The sequence below is a fragment of the Neovison vison genome, chromosome 6 (assembly GCF_020171115.1).
Source record: "Neovison vison isolate M4711 chromosome 6, ASM_NN_V1, whole genome shotgun sequence".
NCBI classification, from domain to species: domain Eukaryota; kingdom Metazoa; phylum Chordata; class Mammalia; order Carnivora; family Mustelidae; genus Neogale; species Neogale vison.
In genome coordinates, this window is record NC_058096.1 from 160,985,632 (window position 1) to 160,994,662 (window position 9,031).

Here is a 9,031-nt window from a genome sequence, read left to right on the forward strand (position 1 = left end):
CTCTGCAACAGCCTACTTCTTCCTTTAATAGCAGCTACCAAAATTAAATGTTGCTTGCTTGCTTATTGTTTGCACCTCTCCACTTTTATAATGTAAGTTCCATGAGGGCAGAGACCATGTCTATCCCATTACTCCTCCCGTAGCACTTGGATCAAGAATAGTGCCTGGTAAATAATGTGTTTCATCATTTATTTGGAAAATTAAAAGGTCAGTGAAGATGAGATCAGGAACGGAGAGGTCATGGTGTTGGATGAGTCATCAATATGGATGCTAAAGTAAGTAGAATGAAGAGAGAATTTAAAAGAATAAGAGAATAAGCCAGTAAGAAGTAAGGTCCTGACTGCTCCCAGAAGGCAGAGATGGGACATTCAATGATGATACATCAAGGAGTAGAAAAGCATAACTTTACCAGATGGCATAAGCTTCAAAAAGAGCAGATTTTGACAGCCATTGCAGTACATTGAGCTCCATAGAGACAGCGCCGGGGCAAGTGAGAGCCAGACGGGCACTGGGCGACTCTGTGTCTCGCTGAGGAAAATAATTAACCATGGGCAAAGGAGATCCTAAGAAGCCGAGAGGCAAAATGTCATCATATGCATTCTTTGTGCAAACTTGCCGGGAGGAGCACAAGAAGAAGCACCCAGATGCTTCAGTCAACTTCTCAGAGTTTTCTAAGAAGTGCTCAGAAAGGTGGAAGACCATGTCTGCTAAAGAGAAAGGAAAATTTGAAGACATGGCAAAGGCTTGACAAGGCCCGTTATGAAAGAGAAATGAAAACTTATATTCCCCCTAAAGGGGAAACAAAAAAGAAGTTCAAGGATCCCAATGCACCCAAGAGGCCTCCTTCGGCCTTTTTCTTGTTTTGTTTTGAGTATCGCCCAAAAATCAAAGGAGAACATCCAGGCCTATCCATTGGTGATGTTGCAAAGAAACTGGGAGAAATGTGGAATAACACTGCTGCAGATGACAAGCAGCCTTATGAAAAGAAGGCTGCTAAGCTGAAGGAAAAATATGAAAAGGATATTGCTGCATACCGAGCTAAAGGAAAGCCTGATGTGGCAAAAAAGGGAGTCGTCAAGGCTGAAAAGAGCAAGAAAAAGAAGGAAGAGGAGGAGGATGAGGAAGATGAAGAGGATGAGGAGGAGGAGGAAGATGAAGAAGAAGATGATGATGATGAATAAGTTGGTTCTAGCGCAGTTTTTTTTTCTTGTCTATAAAGCATTTAACCCCCCTGTACACAACTCACTCCTTTTAAAGAAAAAAATTGAAATGTAAGGCTGTGTAAGATTTGTTTTTAAACTGTACAGTGTCTTTTTTTGTATAGTTAACACACTACCGAATGTGTCTTTAGATAGCCCTGTCCTGGTGGTATTTTCAATAGCCACTAACCTTGCCTGGTACAGTATGGGGGTTGTAAATTGGCATGGAAACTTAAAGCAGGTTCTTGTTGGTGCACAGCACAAATTAGTTATATATGGGGATGGTAGTTTTTCATCTTCAGTTGTCTCTGATGCAGCTTCTATGAAATAATTGTTGTTCTGTTAACTGAATACCACTCTGTAATTGCAAAAAAAAAAAAGTTGCAGCTGTTTTGTTGACATTCTGAATGCTTCTAAGTAAATACAATTTTTTTATTAGAAAAAAAAAAGAGCAGATTTTTGTTGGCAGGATGGAAATGCCTGTTTCAGTGCAGCACTGGAGAGCAAGAAGACCCCTATTCACCTCCTAGCCTTTAGGTAGCTAAGATGTGGGAGAAGAAAGAGTCTGCATTTGAGACAGCCAAGGAATAGACAAATTTCAATTGCAGAAAGGAGACAGGAATATTCAGAGAATGTAGAGATGAGTTTCCTAATGACATTTCCAGAGGGCACAATGGAAAGCATAGGTTATTTACAAGAGTTGTTCTCAACCAGGGTCAATTCTTACCCCCCTCCCCAGAAATAGTTGTAAATATCTAGAGACACTTTTGGTTGTCATAATTAAGGAGGTATTAAGTGGTATCCCATGAGCAGAAACCAGAAGCACTGCTAAACATGCACTGAACAGCATCCCAAACAAAGAGTTGTCCACGCCAAATATCAGTGGTGCAAGAAACCCTGGGTTAAGAAACATTGGAATGCAGTATGAAAAGAGCCAGATGGGGGCACCTGGGTGGCTCTGTCAGTTAACTGTCTGTCTTCATGGTCATAATCCCAGAGTCCTGGGATCAAGTCCAGCATCAGGCTCCTTGCTCAGCCTGGAGACTGCTTCCCCCTGCTTGCCCCCTTGCCTGCCTCTCCCCCTGCTTGTTCTCTCTCTCTCTCTCTCTCTCTCTCTCCCCCTCTCTGACAAAAATAAATAAATAAAATTAAAAAGAAAAGAACCAGATGAAAGTCCAGTTAAGGATAGAATGCATTTAGCAGTCACTGAAGCAATCTAGATGGGGTAGCATGATGAGTTTAATCCTGACAGAGTCTGAGATGGCAATGGGAAACCATACCTGTTGCTAAAGTTCAAGTCCACATATCTAATGGGATGGTGCTACCCAAGACGGCTCCATCTAGCATAATGGAGATCCTAGGCGGCAGCTTCCAGAGGCCAGCCCAGTGTAATGGAATACACAGGTGATATCTCATCAATGTTTGGCTTGACCAAGCACCCAGGATTCTCCAGTTCTAAGTGTCATCTTCTGAAGATCTGAGGAATCCTTGGAAAACATTAACATTCAAGATACACTGAGCCCTCTTATTTGCCATATTGTTCACTGTACTTTTTTCTTCAATTACTTCTCTTAAAGTGGCATGATGGGAAGGCCATGGTGAGTTACATTTTAAAGGAACTTTTCTTGAAAGTGCCTGTCAGTTAACCAGGAACTAGATAAGGAAGAGCAAAACAAGAGGAACAACTAGTATTTATGGAAACTTTAGGTACAAGGTATTGTTCCAGGTATTTAGCAACCATATGAGAAAGGGATTTGGAAATCTGTTACAGAGATAAGCAACATGAGGCTGCAGAGATTATGAGCTTTGTAGATCATACAACCAGGATAAATTTGTAGCTAAGATTGTAACTCAGGGCAGTGTGGCATTAAAGCATGTGGGATTTCTACCCTGTGTACAGTTCCCAGAATCACACCTTGCGTATATAGACACTAAACACTGGATGGATGGATGGATGGATGGGTGGATGGACAGACAGATAAAGAGAGTGATGATGAACAGAGTACACCTATATGGCCCATCCAGAGTTTTTTTTTTCTTCCCACCTTGTCCCCTGGTTGTGTTTTATTGTTTATTCTGCTCTGTTTTGGCTTGGGTTTTTTGGAAAATATGATCAACTTCTGATTACCCATGGTAATAGAAGAGATAGATAACAGAAATAATTGAAAACAGAAGTCAATCCAGAAATAATTTCTATTTAGTCTGGGGATTTTATTCATGCCCTTTTAAATAGCAGATTTACCAACCTAATTATATTTTACCTTGGCAAATATTAAAATTATTTCTCATTCCTTAAACACACACCAACTGGTGTAGGTAAGGTAAAGAAAGACACAAGCTAGATGGAAGAAAAAGGCAATCAGGGACATAAAACTTGAGAGTAAAAAAAATTTACAAGCTTTACTACCTTCAAGTGAGTGATGAAGAATTTATTTATAACCCCAGAAAGAGTCCTTTAAATATAATAAGAAATAATAAGTCATTTCTCTCTGGATGTTTTTCTATAGTATAGTCTGTACAGAGCTATTTTTAAGAATCTCTTTAGAAAGATTTGACTTGCTTATTTCCTTAGCAGTAGGTCCCATCTCAATCTTCTGATGAGGACAAGAGATTATGAAAGAAGCCAAGTCGGCTCAAGCTGCCTTCATGGGTCCCCTGGTCATCCTGACTCAAGCCGGTCCCCCTGGTAACTTTCCATTCCCTTTCCCACCAAAGTGTAAGGTAGAACTGTCCCAAATTTCTTACTGATAGGCCCACAGAATGCAATAACACACTGGGAGGCAGAGGCTAGAATAGCTTCCTCATTGTGGATAGACTCTCTTGATGCGTAGGCAAGGGTCCTTGGGAACACTTACACAATGCTGTAAATGAGGTGCGGCAATGAAACTGAAATGCTGGGACACACGGAGATTAACTACCAAAAGCTGAGGTACTGCAGTTGCCCGGGAAAGTGGCAAGCCATGTCTTCTAGAAAAAGGAAGAAGACAATCATCTGGGTTCCACAGGCTGTGTGAAGTCAAGGAGGCAGTGTAGACATTGCTCTTCTACCCACCTTGTCCCAGGGAACTTAGGCTATTCCTTTCCCAGAACCTCTACCCAAGACACTGATAATTTCCACATCACATGGGCACCACTAGGCCATGCCTCAAATTTTCCCCAGAATCAGGGAGGAAGGAAAGGAGTTGGTCCCCTTTGGTACCAGGCTGCAGTGTTTGACTTCATACTCTTATTCCCCATAGCACCTTCCCAGTCCAAGACCCGAACCATAAGATACACGTGGCTCAATGAGGACTTAACCAAATGTCTATTATAAATCTGGGTCTTGGCCTTACAGAGTTAATTTCAACTTTTGCAGTGGTTGTTTTGAATGTGTTGCACAGCAGAAGTGAGTTAGCTTGACCAAGGGCAGCTACAAGATGATTCCTATCTCCCCCTGCTCCTTGGAGGTGAGATGTGGTCTCACTAACTCACCTAAGAGGAGAACTTGCCAGGGCCAAGGCAGACAGTGATGAACATTCTAGCAAAGCAAGACTTTTGGAGTCCAGAGAGGCCATCTGTCGGAGGCTGGGGATTCGAAAAAGTCTTCAGGGCTTGAGTGGAAGTGGAAAGAGAAAATATAGCATGTGCCAGAATGGCATACACACCACTCCTAATTACATTTTTAATCTATTGATCAAACTTTATTTTTAGATTAAAGATGAATCCAGTGCAAGCCATTGTAGGGGCTGCTCTTGCTTGCATTCCAGACCTCCTACCAAGCCCCTCACCTCCAAATGCTATTGATGGTGGAACAATAGCCTCTGTCACCTAGCCAAACAGCCATTCATCAGTGAGAGAGATGCTCCAGCAAGAAGATGATGGAAAAAATGTCACCCAGCCTGGGAATCGAGCCAGAGAGTGGTACTGGTCACTGCATCAGCTTTTGCACCTCTACTTCAAGTCCTGCATATCACTAAATCATTAATTTTTTCCCAAGATGGTAGGAGGGACACAACATCCCCATGCTCCTTCTTTGTTTGACACCTCCTTTATTTCTTTATTTGGTTTTTCTTAAGCTTCTGTGTTATCATGGTCCAAGCTTACCTAACAACATAGCATATTCCAGATGTGATCATACAATAAGGGGCGCAATAAAATGGGAGTCTCCTAACTATGAGAGCAAGAGTGGGAATAGAAAGAGCTCAGAATTTAGAGTGAGAAAACCTGCATTATAGTGTCCCATTTCCTGGCTGTGTGACTCTGTAAAATCCCCTGTACTGACTCCTCTAAGCCTCCTTCCCTTATTTATAAACTGGAGATAATAATGCCCATGAGCAGGTGACATCCTGCGGGCATCTGAAAGGCTGAGCTAAATTATAAAACCAATAAATAATGTATGAGGTCAGTTGTGCAAATGGCACCTCAGAGACAAAATGTTTCCTGTGCCAGCTGCAAAGAGAGAAACAAATTAGCTTCATTTGTATCCATGGTATTAATTCAGAACACAGACAGTAGGGTCAACAAAGGAAGTGTCCAGGAGAAGGGGGAGGGAACTCCACTGGAACCCAAGGAAGTGAAATGCAGAGACACAACAGTAGACATCCCGCATTCCAAGACAGGGAGACCCAACCCTAGGAATCTACCAGCCCAGTGACCACTCGACTATTAGCCTGATGCCATTAAACACTAGAATTGTGCTCCATACTCTCACAGAAAACTTATGGTGAATTGACTACTACATGGTTTCTCCACAGGAAGAGGAGGGGCTAGCTAGGGCATAGGTCTATCTAGTCATCTTCATAATTTCACTTCAGAGGTTCATTATAAGGTGCAAAGAAGACCCCATAAGAAAGTATTTTATAAACTGCCCAGTGCTGTGTGTTGCACTAACATCCTCAAATGGTGGGCTTCACTGGGCCACTGTAAGGGGAAGTTTCAACTCTCAGCTGTGACACCTGGGTCTAACTGACCTGTTATCACCAGAGCCCAAACACCTCGGTGAATCCTGAAAGTAGAGAAATGTCATAAGGAGTTGTTGAGTCAAGATCTGCTGGATGCAGGAAGAGCCATCTCTTTGTCCCCAGTCCCTGCTTGGTTAACTCTAGGTCAGTTCTGCCACAGACATACCATCAGCTTCTCTCCTGTTGAGTCAGTCATGTGCCTGGTAGTTTTAAGACCATTCACCACTGTCAGCAGTTAGCTATTTGTGCCACCTTCCAAATACTATTCTAATATACCTCCTGGATTTGTGGCTGTCTCTCTAACAACAACTCCACAATCTCTCTTTATGGCTTCTGACACTCTAGTTCCCTGAATATTCTTTTGAAGTTCTCAGTAGTAATAAAGTCTATTTTATAGCACCTAAGAACTGTTTCCAACACTCTGCTTCCCCTAGGATCCTATATCAGAAATTCGGAGCTTTCCCCAATGATTAAACATAATTTAGTTTTATTTAACCACATGATAATTCATTATTTATATTGAATAAATCAGGGCCTAAAGCCAGAATTTTGCCAAAAAAAAAAAAAAAAGCTATAGGATGACCCAGGTCTGAATTCATTCGTTCATTCATTTAGCAGTTACTCAATACCCACAAGGTTCCTATGTTATAGAGCCTGTACTGAGCTCCAAGAATGAACAGATGAAGTTGGCTCCTGTCCTAAGACTTTGGAGCCTGACAACCTGGGCTCAGACCCTGCCACTGTCACTTGCTTGTTACTTAACTTTTCTGAGCCCTAGAATGAAAATTCTTTTCAAAATAATGCTTGTGAGGATTATATGGGAAAGGTCTTAACAGAATGTCTGCTATATTCCTCAGGAATTGTTATCCATATATAGTACTTGTGGCCAGCAGCTCTGACATGGCTCCCAATGAGCCCCACCTCCTAGTGTTCATATCCCTGCATGACAGGAACACCTTTGGGGTGTGCTGGTCCTACTCACTTGCTTCTAACAAATAGAAACAGTGAAAGAGTAATGGGATGTTACTTCTGTGATTAGGTTGCAAAAACAACTTGACTTCCATTTGGTTGGCATCCTCTCTCTTCCTCTCTCACTCTCTTTCATTTCATGCTATCTTTAATGAGAGTACCCCTTGTCAAGAAACTAAAAATGATCTCTAGCCAACAGCCAACAAAGAGCTAAGGCCAGGAAGAAGTATATACCAACAACCCCATGAATGAGCTTGGATGTAGATCCTGGTCCAGTTGAAACCTGAGATGACTGCAGCCCTAGCCAACACCTTGATTGCAACCTTTAAGAGGAGAGACCCTGAAGCAGAAAACCTGCTAAGCTATGCTCAGATTCCTGATCCACAGAAACCATGAAATAATACCTAAAGCTTGAGGTAGCTTGTTACGCAATAGATCACTACTACACTGTTGTTGTTAAAGTCTGTGGTATACTTGAGGGTCAAGGAACAGAGAGTGTGGGCAGGACACTAAAGAGTATGGAAAAGGAGATATGTTGGAAACCAGATAATCAAGAGTCAATCAGCCCATGCTAAATGTTTGGGGTTTCTTTGGGGGCCAATGAGAAGTAGTCAAATGCTCTTTAAGCAAAGTAGAAACTCAATTTTTTTTCTTAAATAATAAGACAAATATGGAGTCATAAAGAAAAAACATTGTTCAAGAGAAGGAGTCAGAATGACTTCTTGAACTGGCATATTTTCCAGGACATAAAGTTGGAAAACTTCCAGAGAACTGAGATCTCTTCCTTTTAGACCCTTTGGCTATTGGGGGATTTATGGCACCAAGTTTAATGGTGAAGAAAAGAAACGGAGGTGAAGAGTCTAAAATAAACAATTCCATTAATTTCAAAATCAGTGAGTTCAAAATCAATTAAATTTGTAATACCCTTATTGAGGACAGAAGTAGTGAATTAATAACATTGAAAATGAGTTGTTAGGAATACAAAAGGAGTGAGACTTTTGTAAATAACTTTTGTCATTATAGTTTCCTAAATCAATAAAGATACATCATTTTTTATTTGCACACCTCTTTTTAAATCCCAAATCAAGATTTTGCATAGACTTGCTCTTGGACTAGTCCCATAAATCAGTTTGAAAGTGACCTAGTTTTTGCACATGAGCCATTATATCCATATATATAGGTCTTGTTGTTGTATGACAAAGGGACTGAGATAAGAATATGGTCTATAAAATAAATAAGAGGAAAATATCTCTGAAATGTTTGCCAAAAGACTCAGGTTCCAAAGAAAGGAATGATTGCTAGCTTGAAATCCACCAGACATAGCCTAGGTCTTACTGTTGCAATAGTTATAGCCCATAGAACTTCACACATTTGTTTCTCTGATCAGTACTTTTCGAGCACCTACTCATGCTGGGGTCCAGAACTCCTCCTACTTAATATTGGCATTGGAAATGTATAGAACTCTTTTTTAATTCCAGTATAATTAACATACAGTGTTATACTAGTTTCAGGTGTGTAATATAATGATTCAACAATTCTGCACATTACTCAGTGCTCAGCACCATAAGTGTACTCAATAGAATATTACCAACCATAAAAAAAAAAATAAAGAAATCTTGCCATTTGCAACAACATGAATGGATCTAGAAAGTATGATCCTAAGTGAAATAAGCCAGTCAAAGAAAGGGATATATATATCTGTAGATCTCTGATTTGCTTTTTCTCCCCCTTGAAGAAATAAGTAGGCCTAGAATAGGAGAAAATTCTCAGGTAAGTGGCAAGACTCTGAGCTTAACTATGAATTGGCTAAATTGTTCCCTTCATCTCTTAATGCTCATGAGAAGAATGAAAGGATTGTACTCAATTATCTATAAAATTGCCTCCAATTCTAAAAGACTCAGAATCAATATTCTGAAGACTTGA

The 9,031-nt window shown here is 40.7% G+C and overlaps 1 pseudogene; it reads left to right on the forward strand.

The window, feature by feature from the left end:
- The first annotated feature begins 449 nt into the window (after positions 1-449).
- On the forward strand, positions 450-1,633 carry LOC122910587 (annotated as a pseudogene).
- The last annotated feature ends 7,398 nt before the right edge of the window (positions 1,634-9,031 follow it).